Source organism: Odocoileus virginianus, chromosome 18 (genome assembly GCF_023699985.2).
Source record: "Odocoileus virginianus isolate 20LAN1187 ecotype Illinois chromosome 18, Ovbor_1.2, whole genome shotgun sequence".
NCBI lineage: Eukaryota > Metazoa > Chordata > Mammalia > Artiodactyla > Cervidae > Odocoileus > Odocoileus virginianus.
The window spans coordinates 35774910-35796432 of record NC_069691.1 but is presented as its reverse complement, the minus strand read 5'-3'; the positions used below and the strand labels follow the sequence as shown (position 1 = coordinate 35796432).

At 39.4% G+C, this 21523-nt stretch overlaps 1 protein-coding gene across 6 annotated transcripts in view; it reads left to right on the top strand.

Annotated features, from left to right (window-relative positions):
* The window catches only part of SLC24A2 (solute carrier family 24 member 2), a 279623-nt gene that overhangs the window by 84083 nt on the left and 174017 nt on the right, over window positions 1–21523 (top strand). The gene's annotated exons all lie outside the window — the stretch shown is intronic.

Genomic DNA, 21523 nt, shown 5'->3' with positions numbered 1-21523 from the left:
CAGTAGGATGAAGGAACTAGGGAGAAAAATAGGCGTGTTAGTAGGACTGGACCTGCCCTTGGCAGGTAGGGGAACTGAAGCAGGGGTCCAATCCCCACGTAGGAGCAATTGTCTGAGTAAGGAGAAACATTTAAGGCTGAGAGTGAAACAGCTGATCTGTGGGAGCCTAAATGGAATGAGAATCAGACAGTTCTTGCCACAGCCATACATATCCCCAGGCAGAAACTCAGGTCTCCTGGAAGGGGCAGAGGTGGGAACTGGAGTTTAGGGATTGTGGCGCAATCCCAGGGCGAGGGCTGTTGTTGATTGTGGAGAAATCGAGGGAGTGTGCGGGAGGAGATTGAGGTGGGAAATGCCTGTGGAGGAAAGCTAGGCAGCCATGGAAGCAAGGCAGTACTGCTGAGTCACGCGTAGTGGGTAGAGCCATCACCATGGCCTCTCTCTCCCCACACACCAGCATCGGCAACTGAACAATAGAGATGCTGGCCCATCAGATGCCTGACGCACTGAACTACAGAGCACGATGCTCCTTTACGTGAATGATGCAAACTACAGAATAGGACCCCACCTTTAAGTGCCTGACGCACTGATCTACGGAGTAGGACCCCAACCAAGGGGCACCCTCTATGTGCCTGACATGCTGAACAACAGAGGAGGACCCCAGGCAAGGGAGCCCTCTAAGTGCCTGAACGGGCGGAGCTACGGAGAAAGACTGGCCAAAGAGGCCTTCTGATCGCCAGCTACAAGAGGCTCGAATAAAGACTCTGATAGGGCCGTAACTCCTGCGGTGAAGGCAGTCTGTGTCCCTGCACACTTGGCGCCGCCAGGGTCCCCACAAGCCAAGCAGCTGTGCCACCATCATGCTCAACTCTCACTGGGACAGAGCTGCCACAGGCAAAACAAGTCTTGTGTCTATATGTGCAGGGTCGCTTCAGTAGTGTCCAACTCTTTGTGACCCTGTAGACTGTGGCCTGCCAGGCTTCTCGGTCAGGGATGGTGGGGGGGCAGGGGGGTTCTCCAGGCAAAAACACTGGAGCGTATTGGCCAATATTGATTTCCATACCCTTCTAGAGCACTACATTTCCTGTTGCCCTAGCCACCAGCTCCCCTGAGTACCTGGTGCTGCCAGAACCCCTGTGACCCAAGCAGCTGCACCATCTCCACACCTGGCCCTCACAGGGGCAAACCCAGGTCCTCCAAGGCAGTCACAGGAGCAAACCCCAGTGGACGACCCACATGCAGAGGTGGAAATAAAACCACAATTGAAACCCAGGGGCAGTGTGGCTAAGAAAGAAGACCCAAAATCTTCCAACCAGCTCTACAAGCTGCAGATTAAATCCATACGATCAACTAGGCAGATGCTGTGTCTGTGGAATATATAAAAGGACATTGAGTGCTCCCACAAAAGAAAATGCACTAGTTCTGATATCTGTGGACACTGGAGGCAAGAACACACAGGAGTAGGACCAGTTTGGAATCTGAGCTGCCCCCACAGCAGGTCAGAGATCAGCACAGTGTTGAAGGGCATCCCAGGGAGGTCAGGTGGACTGTGACTCCCAGTGCTGGGAGGGACTCTGACAGCAGCAACTCAAGAAAAACATTTATTATTCATGTGTTTTGACTTGTTCTGTAGATTCTTTTGGATCTTTTTTCTTTTTCCTTTTTTTTTCTCCCCTGTTGTAAATTTTATTGGCACTATGAAATCTAATTAAGCTTTTGAGCTTTTATTTTTCCTCAGTCACATTTTTTATTGTTGTTAAAAACCTCTGCCTCTATGTTGGGCTTTTGCAGTTCTGTGGAGTTTTCTTTTTCTTTTCTCTTTTTTTATTTTTAATTTTTGACTTTTTTAACCTATTATTATTTTTTCTACATTTATTCCTTTGTTTGCTTTTCCTACCATTCTTTTCTCCTTGCAGTTAATCTTTAATGTATATGAATCTTCATCTACCTCTATTTAACTTTGCATTATCTATTCTTTTTTTCTTTCTTTCCTTTCCTCTCAACATATTTGTTAGTTTTGTTTTCATTGCTTTATTCCCCAGTTGGCACCTTGCTTTAGTTTTATTTTCCAGTTTGTGCTTTAGTTAGTTTTGTTCTTAATTGGTAAATATAATTTTTTATTTCCTTTGTTCGCTGGGTCAATACTTTATTTTTGTTAGACTGTTTTGACTTTGCTCATGGGTGTATATGTATATGTGTATATTCCATTATTTTAATTATTATTTGCCTGATTTAGTAACTGCCATTTGTCTGGGGTTCATCTTTGGTTTCTTGTTTTTGGATATGTGTTTTACTCTCCCTTAATGCCATAACAAACCACTTGTGGCATCTTAGTTTGGGACCAGAGATCAAGCCCTGAACCTTTGGAATGGGAACACTGACTCTAAGACACTAGACTACCAGAGAACTAACCCTAGGGAGTATCAGATAGTAAGAACTTACACAAAGGAAACCACTTGTATGCAAGACTCAGCATCACCCAACCACCAGTAGCACTCTGTGCAGGATGCCTCATCTAAACAACAAACAAAACAAAAATACAAACCCAATCATCTCAGACAGGACTACCACCTCACTCAGCCTTGCCCATCAGAGGGAAAACAAACAAATAAAAAAGCTCAGCACAAATCTCACCCTACACAAAGCTCACACAAACCACTGGACCAACCTTAGGAGGGAAGAGACCAAAAGGAAGAAAGAATTCAACCTTGAAGCCTGGGAAAAGAAGACCTCAAACACAATAAGGTAAAAAAAAAAAAAAGAAAAGAAAAGGCAGAAAAATACTATACAAATGAAGGAACAAACTAGAAACACAAAAGTCCAAATAAATGAAGAGGAAATAGGCAAACTACCTGAAAAAGAATTAAGAATAATAATAGTAAAGATGATCAAAAACCTTGAGAACAAAATGGAGAAAATGCAAGAAGAAATTAACAAAAGACCTAGAAAAATTAAAGAATAAACATACAAACAACACAATTACTGAATTTAAAAATACTCTAGAAGGAATAAGTAGCAGAATATCTGAAGTCAAAGAATGAATCAGTGAGCTGGAAGATTAGCTGGTGGAAATAACTTCTGAAGAGCAGAATAAAGTCAAAAGAATGAAAAGAACTGAGGATAGTGTCAGAGACTTCTGGGACAATATCAAATGCACCAACATTCAAATTATAGGGGTCCCAGAGAAAAAGATAAAAAGAAAGGGGATGAGAAAATTTTTGAAGAGATTATAGTTGAAAATTTCCCCAACATGGAAAAGGAAATAGTCAAGTCCAAGAGGCACAAAGAGTCCCATACAGGATAAACCCAAGGAGAAACACTCCAAGACACATACTAATCAAACTAACAAAAGACTGCTACTGCTGCTGCTAAGTTGCTTCAGTCATGTCAGACTCTATGTGACCTCATAGACAGCAGCCCACCAGGCACCTCTGTCCCTGGGATTCTCCAGGCAAGATTACTGGACTGGGTTGCCATTTCCTTCTCCAGTGCATGCGTGCATGCTAAATCGCTTCAGTCATGTCCAACTCTGTGCAAACCCATGAACAGCAGCCCACCAGTCTCCTCTGTTCACAGGATTCTATAGGCAAGAATACTGGAGTGGGTTGCCATTTTCTTCTCCCAACAAAGACTAAACACAAAGAAAAAATATTAAAAGCAGCAAGGGAGAAACAACAAGTAACATACAAGGGAAACCCCATACATTTAACAGCTGATCTTTCAGCAGAAACTCTGCAGGCCAGAAGGGAATGGCAGGATATCTTAAAATACTGAAAGGGAAAAATCTAAAACCTAGATTACTGTACCCAGCAAGGATCTCACTCAGAATTGTTGGAGAAATCAAAAGCTTTTCAGACTAGCAAAAGTTAAGAGAATTCAGTACCACCAAACAAGCTTTACAACAAATGTTAAAGGGAATTATGTAGTCAAGAAATAGAAGAAAAAAGACCCACAAAATCAACCCCAAACAATTGAGAAAATGGCAATAGAAACATATATATCAATAATCACTTTAAATGTAAATAGATAGATGAAAGTCTCCAACCAAAAGACACAGACTGGCTGAATGGATTAAAAAAAAGCAAGACCCATATATATGCTGACCAAAACCAGATAAAGACAACACAAAAAAAGAAAACTACAGGCTAATATCACTGATGAACATAGATGCAAAAATCCTCAACAAAATTCTAGCAAACAGAATTCAGCAACACATCAAAAAGCTCATACACCATGATCAAGTTGGGTTTATTGCATGAATGCAAAGATTCTTCAATATATGCAAATCAATCAATACAATACACCATATTAACAAATTGAAAGATAAAAATCATATGATAATCTCAATAGATGCAGGAAAAGTCTGTGACAAAATTCAGCACCTATTTATGATTAAAACTTTTCAAAAAATGGGCATAGAAGGAACCTACCTCAACATAGTAAATGCCATATATGATAAGTCTATAGCAAACATTATTCTCAGTGGTGAAAAACTGAAAGCATTCCCCTAAGATCAGAAACAAGACAAGGGTGTCCACTTTTGCCACTATTATTCAACATAGTTCTGGAAGTCCTAGTGAAAGGTTGTTGCTGAACGATAAGACGCGGGATTCTTGGCCTCCAGAGGAGACGAATTCAATCCGGGGCCAGAGATCGCTGGATCACTCAGAGCTTTTGTGTAATAAAGTTTTATTAAAGTATAAAGGAGATAGAGAAAGCTTCTGACATAGGCATCAGAAGGGGTCAAAAGAGTACCCCTTTGCTAGTATTAGCAATGGAGTTATATACTCCCCAATGAATCCAAAGAGTGTCTGGAGGTTGTAAAGACCTCACCAGATCTACTCCCATAATTTACATTTTAAGATAACAGAGTTGGCCAGAAGGTTTAATCCAAAGATTGTCCTCAGGCAGGATACATCCTTGTAAAGACCAGACCTACTCCCATAATTTATGTTTTAAGATAACAGAATTAGCGAGAGGGTTTAATCCAAAGACTGTCCTCAGGCAGGATACATTATTGTTATATAGTCACTCACAATCTGTTAATGAAAAGAAAGGAATGTCATAAAACTTAGAATGGCACCAGATAATTCATCCCTGGCCGTAAAACAATTGACTTGAATCTTGTAGAAGGGCAGATTACCAACAAATAGTTTCATTTACATAGATTAGGGGAACAATACCTGAGTAAGTAGATTGGGCCATTTGGTGGAACCAACTTGAAGACAGAGTCATAGCTTAAGACAGCATTTCCGTAAGAAAAATAAATGTATTGGTTAACTCAAGGTTTGGGAGTAGTTAGCTTCAGGTGAAACCAGGTGTCATGGCAACACAGCATTTTAAGAGAAACCTCCTTTTAAATTTGTATAGAGAAGAAAAAATATCGCTGATTTGTTTCCTCCTGCCGCTTAAGAGAGATAAAAATGTCTGGCACTTGCAGCCTCTTTCGTCCATTTGGAGACCCCTCTCCTTCCTGCCTGTTACCCTCTCACTAGCTACAGAAATCAGAGAAGAAAAAGAGATAAAAGGAATCCAGATCAGAAAAGAAGAAGTAAAAAAAAAAAAGAAGAAGTAAAGCTCTCACTGTTTGCAGATGACATGATACTGTACATAGAAAACCCTAAAGATAGTATCAGAAAATTACTAGAGCTAATCAGTGAATTTAGCAAAGTTGCAGTATACAAAATCAATACACAGAAATCACTTGCACTTCTATATACTAACAATGAAAAATCAGAAAGAGAAATTAAGGAATCAATCCCATTCATCATTGCAACAAAAAGAATTAAATATCTAGGAATAAACTTACCTAAGAAGACAAAAGAACTATACACAGAAAATTATAAGACACTAATGAAAAAATCAAAGACAACATAAACAGATGGAGAGAAATTCCATGTTCCTGGGTAGGAAGAATCAATCTTGTGACAATGACTATACTACCAAATGCAATCTACAGATTCAGTGAGATCCCTATCAAATTACCAGTGGCATTTTTCACAGAACTAAAATAAAAAATTTCACAATTCATATGGAAACACAAAAGACCCTGAATATCCAAAGCAACCTTGAGAAAGAAGAATGGAGCTGGAGGAATCAACCTTCCTGACCTCAGATTATACTACAAAGCTACAGTCACCAAGACAGTGTGGTACTGGTACAAAAACAGAAATATAGACCAGTGGTCAAGATAGAAAGCCCAGAAATAAACCCATGCACCTATGGGTACCTTATTTTTGACAAAGGAGGCAAGAATATGCAATAGGGCAGAGACAGCCTCTTCAACAAATAGTACTGGGAAAACTGGACAACTACATGTAAAAGAATGAAATTAGAACACTTCCTAACATCATACACAAAGATAAACTCAAAATGGGTTAAAGACCTAAATGTAAGACCAGAAACTATAAAACTCTTAGAGGAAAACATAGGCAGAACACTCAATGACATAAATCAAAGCAAGATCCTCTATAACCCACCTCGTAGAGTAATGGAAATAAAAACAAAAGTAAACAAGTGGAACCTGATTAAACTTAAAAACTCTTGCACAGCAAAGGAAACTATAAGCAAGGTAAAAAGACAACCCTCAGAATGGGAGAAAATAATAGCAAATGAAACAACTGACAAAGGATTAATTTCCAAAATATACAAGCAGCTCATACAACTCAAGGTCAGAAAAACAAACAACTCAATCAAAAAGTGGGAAAAAGACCTAAACAGACATTTCTCCAAAGAAGACATACAGGTGGCTAACAAACACATAAAAAGATGCTCAACATCATTCATTATTAGAGAAATGCAAATCAAAACTACAATGAGATATTGCCTCACACCAGTCAGAATGGCCCTCATCAAAAAGTCTACAAACAATAAATGCTGGAGAGGGTGTGCAGAAAAGGAACACTCTTGCACTGTTGGTGAGAATGTAAATTGATACAGCCACTATGGAAGATGGTGTGGAGATCCCTTTAAAAACTAGGAATAAAACCACCATGCTGCTGCTGCTGCTGTTAAGTCGCTTCAGTCGTGTCCAACTCTGTGCGACCACATAGACGGCAGCCCACTAGGCTCTGCCATCCCTGGGATTCTCCAGGCAAGGACACTGCAGTGGGTTGCCAGTTCCTTCTCCAATGCTTGAAAGTGAAAAATGAAAGTGAAGTCACTCGGTCGTGTCCGACTCTTCATGACCCCATGGACTGCGGCCTACCAGGCTCCTACATCCATGGGATTTTCCAGGCCAGAGTACTGGAGTGGGTTGCCATTGCCTTCTCTGAAAACCGTCCTATGACCCAACAGTTCCACTCCTTGGCATATACCCTGAAGAAAACCAAAATTGAAAAAGATACATGTATCCCATTGTTCATTGCAGCACTATTTATAATAGCTAGAACATGGAAGCAACCTAGATGCCCATCAGCAGATGAATGGATAAAGAAGTTGTGGAACATATACACAATGGAATATTACTCAGTAATAAAAAGGAACACATTTGAGTCAGTTCTAATGAGGTGGATGAACCTAGAACCTATTATACAGAGTGAAGTGAGTCAGAAAGAGAAAGATAAATATCGTATTCTAACACATATATACAGAATCTAGAAAAATGGTAGTGAATAATTTATTTACAGGGCAACAGTGGAGAAACAGACATAGAGAATAGCCTTATGGACATGGGGAAAGGGGAGGAGAGGGTGAGATGTATGGAAAGAGTAACATGGAAACTTACATTACCATATATAAAGTAGATAGCCAACAGGAATTTGCTGTATGGCTCAGGAAACTCAAATGGGCTCTGATCAATCTAGAGGGGTGGGATGGGGCGGGAGATGGGAGGGAGGTTCAAACAGGAGGGGATATATGTATACTTATGGCTGATTCATGTTGAGGTTTGACAGAAAACAGCAAAATTCTGTAAAGTAATTATTCTTCAATTAAAAAAATAAATTAAAAAGGAAAAAAAATAGACCCTATAGTCAAATGTTTTCTTATTTGACATAATGACTTTTCACTATTTCAGCTTGCACAGAAATCCAAAGAACACAGAGAAGAGAGATTGTTTCTAATCAAGAAGTGAGACATAAATGCAAAGAGGGGGTTGGTCAAAGTGACTAGGATGGTGCAACATATACCAGTTACAATTCAGAAAACATAGAGAGTTATGTTACTTGACAATGAGTAATTTCTCTTCCTTTCAAAAACAATAAATATTTGAGGAGTACCAATTGTACAGAGGATACTTTGCTTGGCAAGATTGGACTAAAGCCTGCATTCATGGAGAAAAACAAAAGATTTACTATGCCCTGAATTAACATGATTGCTGCTATTGTATTGGAACTCAAAACAAGTTCACATAGAACTTTTCAGTTAACACAGTGACATCTCCCAAGGAGGGGGCAGGTCTATTAATTCTACCTCTGCATAAAGAAGTGAAATTAGAGAGAGGTTAAGTGATTAGACTAAGGTCATAAAGTTATTAATATCCAGAATGAAAAAGAAAAGATTCTGACTCTGTGGATCTTGTAATTTCATCATTTACTTCCATCTAAGGTGGCCTTCTAGGATGCTACATCTTCCTACTGGTCCAGGGGGATTAGTGATGATTTGACTCAGTGGGTCTCGACTTGGATTGTGCAGTAGTGGAGTTCAGTTAAATGGTATTAAATTAAATCATGGAATTAAGATGAGCCCTGTTATATTGGTTTGATGAGAGCAGAAAGAATTGAACCCTCAATTTGAAGGATGCTGGCCAAGCTCCTAATCCAAGCGGACCAAGTTGTGGGTGGCTTATCTTCATGAGACCTGAAGGAGCCTTATCTTCATGAGCCTTCTTTTTTTGGTTGTTTGTTTGGTTGGTTTGGTTTTTTTTTTACTTTATTTTTTTCATTTATTTCTATTAGTTGGAGCCTAATTACTTTACAGTATTGTAGTGGTTTTTGCCATACATTGACATGAATCAGCCATGGATTTACATGTGTTCCCCATCCTGAACCCCCCTCCCACCTCCATCCCCATCTCATCCCTCTGGATCATCCTAGTGCACCAGCCCTGAGCACTTGTCTCATGCATCAAACCTGGACTGGCGATCTGTTTCACAATTGATAATATACATGTTTCAATACTATTCTCTCAGATCATCCCACCCTCGCCTTCTCCCACAGAGTCCAAAAGTCTGTTCTATACATCTGTGTCTCTTTTTCTGTTTTGCATATAGGGTTATCGTTACCATCTTTCTAATTTCCATATATATGCATTAGTATACTGTATTGGTGTTTATCTTTCTGGCTTACTTCACTCTGTATAATGGGCTCCAGTTTTATCCATCTCATTAGAACTGATTCAAATGAATTCTTTTTAATGGCTGAGTAATATTCCATTGTGTATATAGCTTTCTTATCCATTCGTCTGCTGATGGGCATCTAGGTTGCTTCCATGTCCTGGCTATTATAAACAGTGCTGCGATGAACATTGGGGTGCATGTGTCTCTTTCAGATCTGGTTTCCTTGGTGTGTATGCCCTGAAGTGGGATTGCTGGGTCATATGGCAGTTCTATTTCCAGTTTTTTAAGAAATCTCCACACTGTTTTCCATAGCGGCTGTACTAGTTTGCATTCCCACCAACAGTGTAAGAGGGTTCCCTCTTCTCCACACCCTCTCCAGCATTTATTGCATGTAGACTTTTTGATAGCAGCCATTCTGACTGGCATGAGATGGTACCTCATTGTGGTTTTGATTTGTATTTCTCTGATAATGAGTGATGTTGAGCATCTTTTCATGTGCTTTTTGGCCATTTGTATGTCTTCTTTGGAGAAATGTTTGTTTAGTTCTTTGGCCCATTTTTGGATTTATTTTTCTGGAATTGAGCAGCAGGAGTTGCTTGTATATTTTTGAGATTAATTCTTTGTTGCTTCGTTTGCTATTATTTTCTCCCATTCTGAAGGCTGTCTTTTCACCTTGCTTATAGTTTCCTTTGTTGTGCAAAAGTTTTTAAGTTTAATTAGGTCCCATTCATTTATTTTTGCTTTTATTTCCAATATTCTGGGAGGTGGGTCACAGAGGATCTTGCTGTGATTTATGTCAGAGAGTGTTTTGCCTATATTCTCCTCTAGGAGTTTTATAGTTTCTGGTCTTACATTTAGATCTTTAATCCATTTTGAGTTTATTTTTGTGTATGGTATAGAAAGTGTTCTAGTTTCATTCTTTTACAAGTGGTTGACCAGTTTTCTCAGCACCACTTGTTAAAGAGGTTGTTTTTTCTCCATTCTATATTCTTGCCTCCTTTGTCAAAGATAAGATGTCCATAGGTACGTGGATTTATCTCTGGGCTTTCTATTTTGTTCCATTGATGTATATTTCTGCCTTTGTGCCAGTACCATACTGTCTTGATGACTGTGGCTTTGTATTAGAGCCTGAAGTCAGGCAGGTTGATTCCTCCAGTTCCATTCTTCTTTCTCAAAATTGCTTTGGCTATTCGAGGTTTTTTGTATTTCCATACAAATTGTGAAATTATTTGTTCTAGTTCTGTGAAAAATACCTTTGGTAGCTTGATAGGGATTGCATTGAATCTATAGATTGCTTTGGGTAGTATAGTCATTTTGATAATATTGATTCTTCCCATCCATGAACATGGTATATTTCTCCATCTATTTGTGTCCTCTTTGATTTCTTTCATCAGTGTTTTCTAATTTTCTATATACAGGTCTTTTGTTTCTTTAGGTAGATATATTCCTAAGTATTTTATTCTTTTTGTTGCAATGGTGAATGGTATTGTTTCCTTAATTTCTCTTTCTGTTTTCTCATTGTTAGTGTATAGGAATGCAAGGGATTTCTGCGTGTTAATTTTATATCCTGCAACTTTACTATATTCATTGATTAGCTCTAGTAATTTTCTGGTAGAGTCTTTAGGGTTTTATATGTAGAAGTTCATGTCATCTGCAAACAATGAGAGTTTTACTTCTTCTTTTCCTATCTGGATTCCTTTTATTTCTTTTTCTGCTCTGATTGCTGTGGCCAAAACTTCCAACACTATGTTGAATAGTAGTGGTGAGAGTGGGTACCCTTGCCTTGTTCTTGACTTTAGGGGAAATGCTTTCAATTTTTCACCATTGAGGATAATGTTTGCTGTGGGTTTGTCATATATAGCTTTTATTATGTTGAGGTATGTTGTGAAGGAGCCTTCTTGAGTTCTTTTTAAAAAAAAGAGAGAGAGAGAGAGGAAAGCAGTGATTAAAATCTGAGGCTCTGGAGTTGAATAAGCTTAGTTCCAAAATCTGCCTCTGCCATAGTCCATGGAATCTTGGACAAGTTACTTAATGTCTGTGATCTTTAGTCCAAATATTAAATGAGAAAAATAATGATAATTACCTCGTGTGCTCACAAGAAGGATTTAATGTGATACAAAGAATGGGTTTAGAACCCTGCCTTCCTGGTATGGAAAGCACTCACTAAGAAGATGAAAAGATCCCTGAAAGGAAAGTATGAGCTCATGTTTTAGACATTTTAGGATCTTCTGAGGTTCACAGTCCTGCCTCTGGGATGGAAATTACTTCAGATGATGGCCATGCCCTTTAGAGCTCTTGTTTATTTCATTGATAAATTGTTATTTTCCCAAAAGTTCTCAGTGCAACATTTTCCATCATATCTTAAAGCCTTCACCTCATAGGAGACACCCTATGCCTTTAACTGGCATTTCTACTTTGTTGTCCTAATGTCATTTCCTTAAATTCAGACCCCTTTCTGCCTCCCCATTGTTATCATTCTCCCCTACTGGTCCAGTCTGCCCTCCTTGACTCTTTCCTCTGCCTCCACTACTGCAGGCTTCTTCCCTCATAATATTTAAGTTTGGGTTCCCTAGAAGCAGACCCCACAGCCTGACTTTGAGTACATGAGTTTACTTGGGAGGTTCAGAAAACACTGATAGGAGATCAGGGGAGTAAGCCAGGAAGGAGAAGCAGGCAAATAATAGTGAAGGATAAAGCCACCACCACTGGGATGATTAGAGCTTATTACTTGAGGAGATGGTGTAAAACACACATGTGGCAGCCCAAACAGTGTCCCCCAACAAAGAGATCTGTGCCCTAATCTCCAGAACCTGTGAATATGTTACCTTATATCTTAAAAGTGGTTTTGCAGATGTGACTAAATTAAGGATCTTGAGATGGGACGATTATGCTGATTATCCTAGTGGGCCCAAAGTAATCTAAATGGCCCTAATGAGAGGGAGACAGCAGGGTCAGAGTCAGAAAAAGACTCAAAGTTGTTAAATTGATGGCTTTGAAGATGGAGGAAGGGACCGTGAGCCATGGAGTGTGGGCAGCATCTAAAAGCTGAAATGGCACAGCAATCATTCACCCCAGACCCTCCAGAAATAACCTGTCTCTGCTGACACCTTGATTTTAGCCCGTTTTGGACTAAGACCCATTTTGGAGTTCTGATCCAAAATGATAATAATAAATGCATGTTGCTTTAAGCCTCTATGTTTTGGTAATTTTTTATAGTAGCAATAGGAAATAAATACAACATACTTTAGAGATCTTCCACCCAAAGGGTAAGGTGTTTATATACTGGTTCCTATCACTCATCAGCTGAGGGCTGCTGGGGGTGATGGTGTTAATTCCTCAGCTCTTTAGTGAAGGGAGGTGGACACAAGTCTTTATTTTCTTGGGCTCCAAAATCACTGTGGATGGTGACTGAAGCCATGCAGTTAAAAGATGCTTGCTCCTTGGAAGAAAAGCTATAACAAACCTAGACAGCATATTAAAATGCAGAGTTATCACTTTGCCAACAAAGGTCCATATAGTCAAAGCTCTGGTTTTTCCAGTAGTCATGTACAGATGTGAGAGTTGGACCATAAAGAAGGCTTAGTGCTGAATAATTGATGCTTTTGAGCTGTGGTGTTGGAGAATATTCTTGAGAGCCCGTTGGACTGCAGGGAGATCAAACCAGTCAATCCTAAAGGAAATCAACCCTGCATATTCATTGGAAGGACTAATGCTGAAGCTCCAATATTTTGGCCACCTGATGTGAAGAGCTGACTCATTGGAGAAGACCCTGATGCTGGGGAAATTTGAGGGCAGGTGGAGAAGTTGCCGACAGAGGGTGAGATGGTTGAATGGCACCATAGATTCAATGGACATGAGTTTGAGCAAACTCCAGGAGATACCGAAGGACAGGGAAGCCTGATGTGCTGCAGTCCATGGGGTCACAAAAGATCAGACACAACTGAGTGACTGAACTATAGCAACAAAGATACCAGTGGTTCCAAGTCAGTCTGAGCACAGCAGTGAAGTGCTGAGACTCCAGGGAAATGGATGGGGCACCCAAGGACTCTGCATTATGTGCCCTTCATCTATTCTTCCCATCCAGTCTGCCTCCATCATCATCTCCCCTGCAGACCAGCCCTTCCAGGCAGCCTCCCAGCATTTGACAGATTAATCTTCCTAGAACAAGGAGGGCCTTGAGGGGATTTTCCCCCTTTCTCACACATCCACAATGCCTCCATAATGTAAGATCCTCATAAAGGAAGCTCAGAGATCAGAAAATAAAACAGGGCTGGATTCCCTGATACTTGAATTTTGGTCCTTGAACTTTTTTGGGTGCACAGAAGAGACAGCAGATGTGCTTGGATATCTATTTGTGGACAGAGTTCCAGACTTGGCATATGAACCCCTGGAACCTTGAAATGTGGATCCCTTAGGTCTGCATTCCTTAGAATAGCAGTCACACCATGAGGAAGTGAGAAAATTGATTTGAAAATGGAGAAGGTTAATTAAAAGAAACACTGAAGATGTGCGGCTGTCAGTTGACACTAGAGACATTGAGCCTGAGAAATTCTGAGTTCTACACATTTAGAGAATGTCATGCATCTATTTAGATAAACTCAGGATCCAGGGAGACGCAAGATGCTGAAACCACTTCAGGACATCAAAGCAAGGACATTCACCCCTCCTATTCTGCCTACTCTGCCTGCCTTGATGAGAAGTGCCTCAAGTTTCAGAGCCTTTGTATGGCAGATGTCAGCTCAGATTAAAGACTCCCTTAAAATGTGTCCACAGTCCTCACATTGCCTTGTCCAAGCTGTGCTGACTCCCCATAGGTCCAGACCATTAACGGGTAGAGAAACGAGAGTCTATACATTTTTGACATATCAAAAATAAGTATGCTTTAAAATTAGAACAGATAGTGATGGTGATGGAGGGTGGTTTTTTTTTTTAATCTTTGTTTCAGAGTCAGGGTGGGGTGGTGAATAGTTAAGTCTAAGAAAGGAAGGAAATTAACTTTTACTAGCATTTACACAAGGTGTTCAGTTCACAGTGACCTTCTGAAGAAGGCATTAATAGCTCCACTTTACTAATGATGAGGGGAAGGTTCTACAAGGTTATGTATGTACTTTGACTGATGTCATAAAACTAAGAAGGTGGTCACTCAGGAATTGAGCTTCAGTCTGTTTCTAGCATCTTTCAGTATGTGTGCTCAGTCATGTCCAGCTCTTTTGTGATGCCATGGACTGTATCCCACCAGGCTCCTCTGTCATGGGAGTTTTCAGGCAAGAATACTGGAGTGGGTGGCCATTTCCTTCTCCAGGAGATCTTCCTGACTCAGGAACTGAACCCACATCTCCTTTGTCTCCTACAGTGCAGGTATATTCTTTACCCACTGAGCCAATTGTTTCTCCCAAATATTCAGCTAGTAAGCAAGGGAACAGATCTGGGTCATGGGGCTTTTCCAGACCACTGTGGTATCCAGCCCAGAAGGGGCTGAGTCATGGTGGCCTGATACCAGTTGATAGTAGGTCGTTCATTTCAGAGAATCAATCTGGTCAGAAAAAAGTTAGCTTCACACTTAATGTTCTTTTGTTCTTAATTATTAAATTAATGGAGTTGGCTTACAGAAAATTTGGATAATACAGAAAAAAAGAAAATAGAAATCACCTGTAATATCATCACCCAGAAATATATTTCCTTCCATTGGATGTAATACAGCTATGTATGTACACTGTACTTTTAGAAAACTAGGATCATACCATATATATTTAATATCCTGGTTTTCTAGTTGCTATTAGATGATGAGTATTTCCCCAGATCATTAAATAATCTTCAGAAATTGTCTTATATATAAATAATTAACAACGGTCTACTTGTATAGCCCAGGGAACTCTACTCAGTATTCTGTAATAACCTATATGGAAAAAGAATCTGAAAAAGAATAGATATATTTATAACTGAATCTAACATATATGTATAACTGAATCTTGCTATATACCTGAAACTAACATAACAGAAATGGTATGGACCTAACAGAAGCATAAGATACTAAGAAAAAGTGGCAAGAATACACAGAAGAACTATACAAAAAATATCTTAATGACCCAGATGACCACAATGGTGTGATCACTCACGTAGAGCCAGATGTCCTAGAGTGCAAACTCAAGGGGCCTTAAGAAGCATCACTATGAACTAAGCTAGTGGAAGTGATGGAATTCCAGCTGAGCTATTTCAAATCCTAAAAGAGGATGCTGTTAAGTGCTGCTCTCAATATGCCAGCAAATTTGGAAAATTCAGCAGTGGCCACATGACTGGAAAAGGTCAGTTTTCACTCCAGTCCCAAAGAAAGACAATGCCGAAGAATGCTCAAACTACCACACAATTGCAATCATCTCACATGCTAGCAAAGTAATGCTCAAAATTCTCCAAGCTAGGCTTCAACAGTACATGAACTGAGGACTTCCAAATGTTCAAGCTGGATTTTAAAAAGGTAGAGGAACCAGAGATCAAATTGTCAACATTCACTGGATCATCGAAAAAGCAAGAGAGTTCCAGAAAAACATCTACTTCTGCTTCATTGACTGCGCTAAAACTTTTGACTGTGTGGATCACAACAAACTGTGGAAAACTCTTAAAGAGATGGGAGTACCAGACCACCCTACCTGCCTCCTGAGATATCTGTATGCAGATCAAGAAGTAGCAGTTAGAATCGGACATGGAACAATGGACTGGTTCCAAATTGGGAAAGGAGTAGTCAAAGCTATGTATTGTCACCCTGCTTATTTAACTTCCCTGCAGAGTACATCATGTGAAATGCCAGGCTGGATGAAGCACAAGCTGGAATCAAGATTGCCGGGAGAAATAGCAATAACCTCAGATATGCATGACACCATCCTTATGGCAGAAAGCAAAGAGGAACTGAAGAGCCTCTTGATGAAAGTGAAAGAGGAGAGTGAAAAAGTTGGCTTAAAACTCAACATTCAAAAAACAGAGATCATGGCATCTGGTCCCATGACTTCATGGCAAATATATGGGGAAACAATGGAAACAGTTAGAGACTTTATTTTCTTGGGCTCCAAAATCACTGCAGATGGTTACTGCAGCCATGAAATTAAAAGACACTTGCTCCTTGGAAGAAAAGCTATTACCAACCTAGATAGCATATTAAAAAGCAAAGACATTACTTTGTCAAACAAAGGTCTGTACAGTCAAAGCTCTGGTTTTTCCAGTAGTCATGTATGGATATGAGAGTTGGACCATTAAGAAAGCTGACCACCGAAGAACTGATGCTTTTGAAGTGTGGTGTTGGAGAAAACTCTTAAGAGTCCCTTGGACTGCAAGGAGATACAACCAGTCCCTCCTGAAGGAAATCAGTCCTGGGTGTTCATTGGAAGGACTGATGCTGAAACTGAAGGTCCAATGCTTTGGCCACCTGATACGAAGACCCAGTTCTTTGGGAAAGACCCTGATGCTGGGAAAGATTGAAGGCGGGAGGAGAAGTGGACAACAGAGGATGAGATGGTTGGATGGCATCACTGACTCAATGGACATGAGTTTGAGTGAGCTCTGGGAGTTGGTGATGGACAAGGAAGCCTGGCATGCTATATTCCATAGGGTCTCAAAGAACACGACTGAGTGACTGAACTGAACTGAACACAACATTGTAAATCAACTGTTCTCCAATATAGAATAAAAATTTAAAAGAAAAAAAGAAAGAAACTGCTGTATATACCATAGCATCGCATGGTAAGCCTAATTTATTTAAATATCGCTGACTATTGAACATAATAATCATTCCTGGTTGTAAACTATTACACAGGATGCAGCAATTTTGGCACTTAAACATAAAATTTACATTTCCAATAGCAGTAGGTAAGACAGCCAATTTCCACATCTTGAGTGTTGTTATTTTTAAACTTTTGCAAGACTGATAGGTGAAAAAAATTCTCCTAATTTGCATTTTACAGATGCCAGCCAAGCTGAACTGGCTTCCCCATGTGTACTATATCAGATGTTCTAATCCACACGCAGTACCAGGTGCATTTCCACGCTGCTTCAATCCTCAAAGACCCAGCAGTAGATACCAAGGCAATCCAATATTAAAATGATTCTCCAGACTCCCACATCAAGTCAGTTCCAGCAGGAGAGTGTTAAACGCCTTTGGGTAGGAACCGGTTCTTAATCATCTTTCTGGTCCCCAGCTCCTGGCTCTGAGCCAGACACCTGGCAGGTTCTCAACACATTTGTTGAGAACATTACAGCAGAACATATGTTCTAATGTTGGCCTTCTAACTTGCTCTGTGACTTTCAGCAAGTTAGGTCACCTCTCTGTGTCTCCCTGTGTTCAACAGTAAGTGGATGGAAATGTGATAGGATATGCTGTGTGAACTAAGCATCCTCTATACACAGGATTCTATGTGTGTGTGCCCTGGGCAAGCTTCTTTTCCTTCTCCCACAAAATGTGGAGGATTCTGTGTATATTACAGACTTGGATTTGTCATTCCCTCCCATCACTCGTGCTGATACACTGTAGTTGGAGCTCATTTCATTTTATTTATCTTTCCACTCTCAGAGTCTACCACAGTGCATGGCACAAAGGAAGTATCTGGAAGGGAGGAAGGAAGAAAGGAAGGCAGGAAGTCACTAATGATGAAAGGATGAATGAGTGAAATATCAGAGCTGGAGGAGATCTTATAGATCTCATTTGCACACTCTTCTTGGTTACCGTTCCATTCTTGTAAACACAGCTACATTAGCATCCTGCCTTATAGGCACTTGTTAGGATAAATTTAAATAACTGGCCAGGGAATTTTAATCAGATAAAAATTTTCCATATTAAAACACTTCTGCTTCTTTGTCTTTTACTTTGTTACAGGCCATATTTACATATGTATTCAAAACATATGTAGATATGTTTCTACATAAAAGAGCAAGTGTCTTTTACATATGTACGTATCTACATATGTAATCGAAACATATAGATTTTTCATGTTTAGTGGAAGCACACCATATATGAAACAACGAGTAGACTACAAATTTATTTTATATGAATTTTTTAAACATGTCCCAAAAAAAGGATGAAGTTATCATTTCAGTTTCCAAAGCTAATGTATTGAGTACTTATGAAGCCAGTGAAACTGGAAAATGTAAATTATGTCCTTGAGGATCCTTTTTTCCCAAATAATGAACATGTTTAAGTTGTTAAATGTATATATTTTTAATGTTTTACTTCTTAGTATATAATATTTCTAAAATGACAAAATACTTTTAGCAAAGCCAGTATAAGGAAGTTGAAATGAATCCACTCAGTTTTACTTGTATCACTTATTTATATGATTAAAAATGACAGGCTTTTTGTGCTTTTCTCAATTCCCAAATGATTTCTCTAGTTAGAACAAATTAGTGCCAAAGAGAAAGGCATTTGTTACATAATTGCAGAAGTTATTACTACAATTTTAAAAGCTTTTGATGTAGCCACTTATCTGAGGGACTTAATTCACTGATGAGAGCTTACAGCATTGACAAACATGTTGGTTTTTATTTTCTTAATTTTTTTATTTTAGAACATAACTGCTAAATGTCTTTATAATATAATCAGCTTTTTTTCTTTAGCAATTTTAAAATTAAAATTTATTAACTTTCCCCATGCTTGATATGGACAACATTTAGTAGAAAATAGCTGGACATGGGATATGACTTTTGAGATCCATCTTCTTGCTGTTTAGTCCCTAAGTCATGTCTGACTTTGCAACCCCATGGATTGCAGCCCACCAGGCTCCTCTGTCCCTCACTATCTCCCAGAGTTTTCTCAAATTCATGTCCATTAAGTCAGTGAGACCATCCAACCATCTCACCCTCTGCTACCCCCTTCTCCTTTTGCCTGCAGTCTTTCCCAGCATCAGGGTCTTTTCCAGTGAGTCGGCTCATCGTATCTGGTGGCCAAAGTATTAGAGCTTCCCCACAGTACTTCCAGTGAATTTCAGGGTTGATTTCCTTTAGGATTGACTGGTTTGATCTCTTTGCTGTCTCAGGGACTCTCAAGAGTCTTCTCCAGCACAATTTGAAAGCATCAATTCTTCAGCACTCAGCCTTCTTTATGACCCAATTCTCACATCCATGCATGACTACTGGAAAAAGCATAGCTTTGACTATATGGACCTTTGTCAGCAAAATGATGTCTCTGCTTTTTAATATACTGTCTAGGTTTGTCATAGCTTTCCTTCCAAGGAGCAAGCGAAAGTCTTTTAATTTCGTGGCTGCAGTCACCTTTGGAGTCCGCAGTGACTTTGGAGCCTGAGAAAATAAAATCTGTCACCGCTTCCACCTTTTCCACTTCTGTTTGCCTGAAATGATGGGACTGGATGCCATGATCTTAGTTTTTTAATATTGAGTTTCAAGCCAGAATTTTCACCCTCCTCTTTCACCTTCGTCAAGATGCTCCAAATGGGTACATGATTCAGTTTTTTTATATGCTGTTATTAGAAAAGAAAAAAATCAGTTCATTTTAGAGTGATGCTATTGAGGCTACATTGAAATTATGTGTTTGGAATTAAATTATAGATTATTTTAAACCCTATACATACATTTTAATTTTCTATTTTAAAGCATGTAATAACTTGACTGAACATTAAATTTTTTTAGAACAACTGTATTTTTAGAATTCCTACTTCATGAATGAGAATATTACTTTTTACTGGATATAGTATTTTATTTTCTCTTTCTGAAAATACTAAAATACTTTTTATGTAATGTAATTTGGAACATAACAAAGACATAAAAAATATAATATAATAATCAACTCTAAACCCCAAATTCAGCTTAAGAAATAAAACATTTCCTTCTAGAAGGAACCTCCACCTTGAATCTGATAGATACTAAAATGTATTGCTTTACATACATACATAATAGACATAACAAATCCTTAAAAGATGTACAGTAAAATATCACATTTCTAAACTTATATAAGTAGTATGTTAATGAATAGGGTCTTCTGTAAATGTGCTTTTTTGGTCAACATTGTGTCTGTGAAATGTATCTATATTGAAATGTGTAGCTCCATATCACTCATTTTAAACAATTCATGGCTTTCAACTACATGAATAGACTGCTGTCAATCCATCCATTCTCTTTTTGGTGAACAGTTAGGTTTTTTGCTGTTAATAAACAATGCTTCAGTGATAATCTGTCCATCTTTCTTCATGACACATGCAAGAGTGTCTCTGATATAAATCCCTACAAGTGGAACTACTGGGTCAGTTTGTTCAGCTTTATGTTTGCTAGATAGCACCAAATTACATTTCAGGACTGGTTGTACCAACTACAGGTGTTCCGTTGTTTTTTTAAGTTTTTTGCATAGTCTATGTTCCTGCCAATCATTTTATATTATTGGGTGCTTTTTCTTATTAGATGGGTGTTTATTTGTTTTTGTCTCTACCGTTCATTGTGGGGCTTTTGTCAGATGTGTGGTGGAAGGACCAGCCATTCATATTTGTGGAGGAAGTCCAAAAGTTCATCCTTTGAAGCCAGCTGAAGTCCTCTGTGAGTGATTCTAGGCAGGGACAGGCATTAACTGTGGGCTTTACTCTAAGCCAAGGTTCAACAGCAGTGTTATTGAAAGTTGGAGCTGAATAAGTCATTGTTGTGGGGTCTATTATGTGCCTGGTAGGATCTTGAGTGATTTCTCTGGTCTGTACCCACGAGATGCCAGTGGCACTGCTCGCCTCTAGTCAAGACAATCAAAACTGTCTCCAGTCGTCCCTTAGAGACAGTTCTTCCCCCTTCCACCCCCCAAGTTGAGAACCACTGCTCTAGAGTAAATAGAGGATAGACTGGGCTTTTTATTTGCTTCAAGTTTAAGTCTCTAAAAGCATTTTCTCTGGGCTCATCCGCTTTCTGCAGAAAGACTCCTCCACTTTCCTGTCCTTGATCGAGGAGGATCAGACAAGAAGAGCCTGGTACAGCCACTTAGTCATTTGCACTCTGCACTCTGCCCACCCTTGCCTGCGTTTGGCGTCTCTGAGTCCAAAGCTTCTGAGGTTAACTTTCCTCTGACACTAAGCCTCATGTCTCCATAGGGTAGTCTCACCTGCCTGAAAGGTATGAGAAACTAGGATTTGCAATTTCTTACCTCCAGAACCAATGCTACCATCATCATCCTTGTCTAGTGTCCTTGTCCTTGTATCTTTGTGCATATCTGAATTCTTTTTTTTTTTTTTTTAGTTAGGGGCAGTTTTATTTACTGTTTCCAACATTCAAATCGCATTA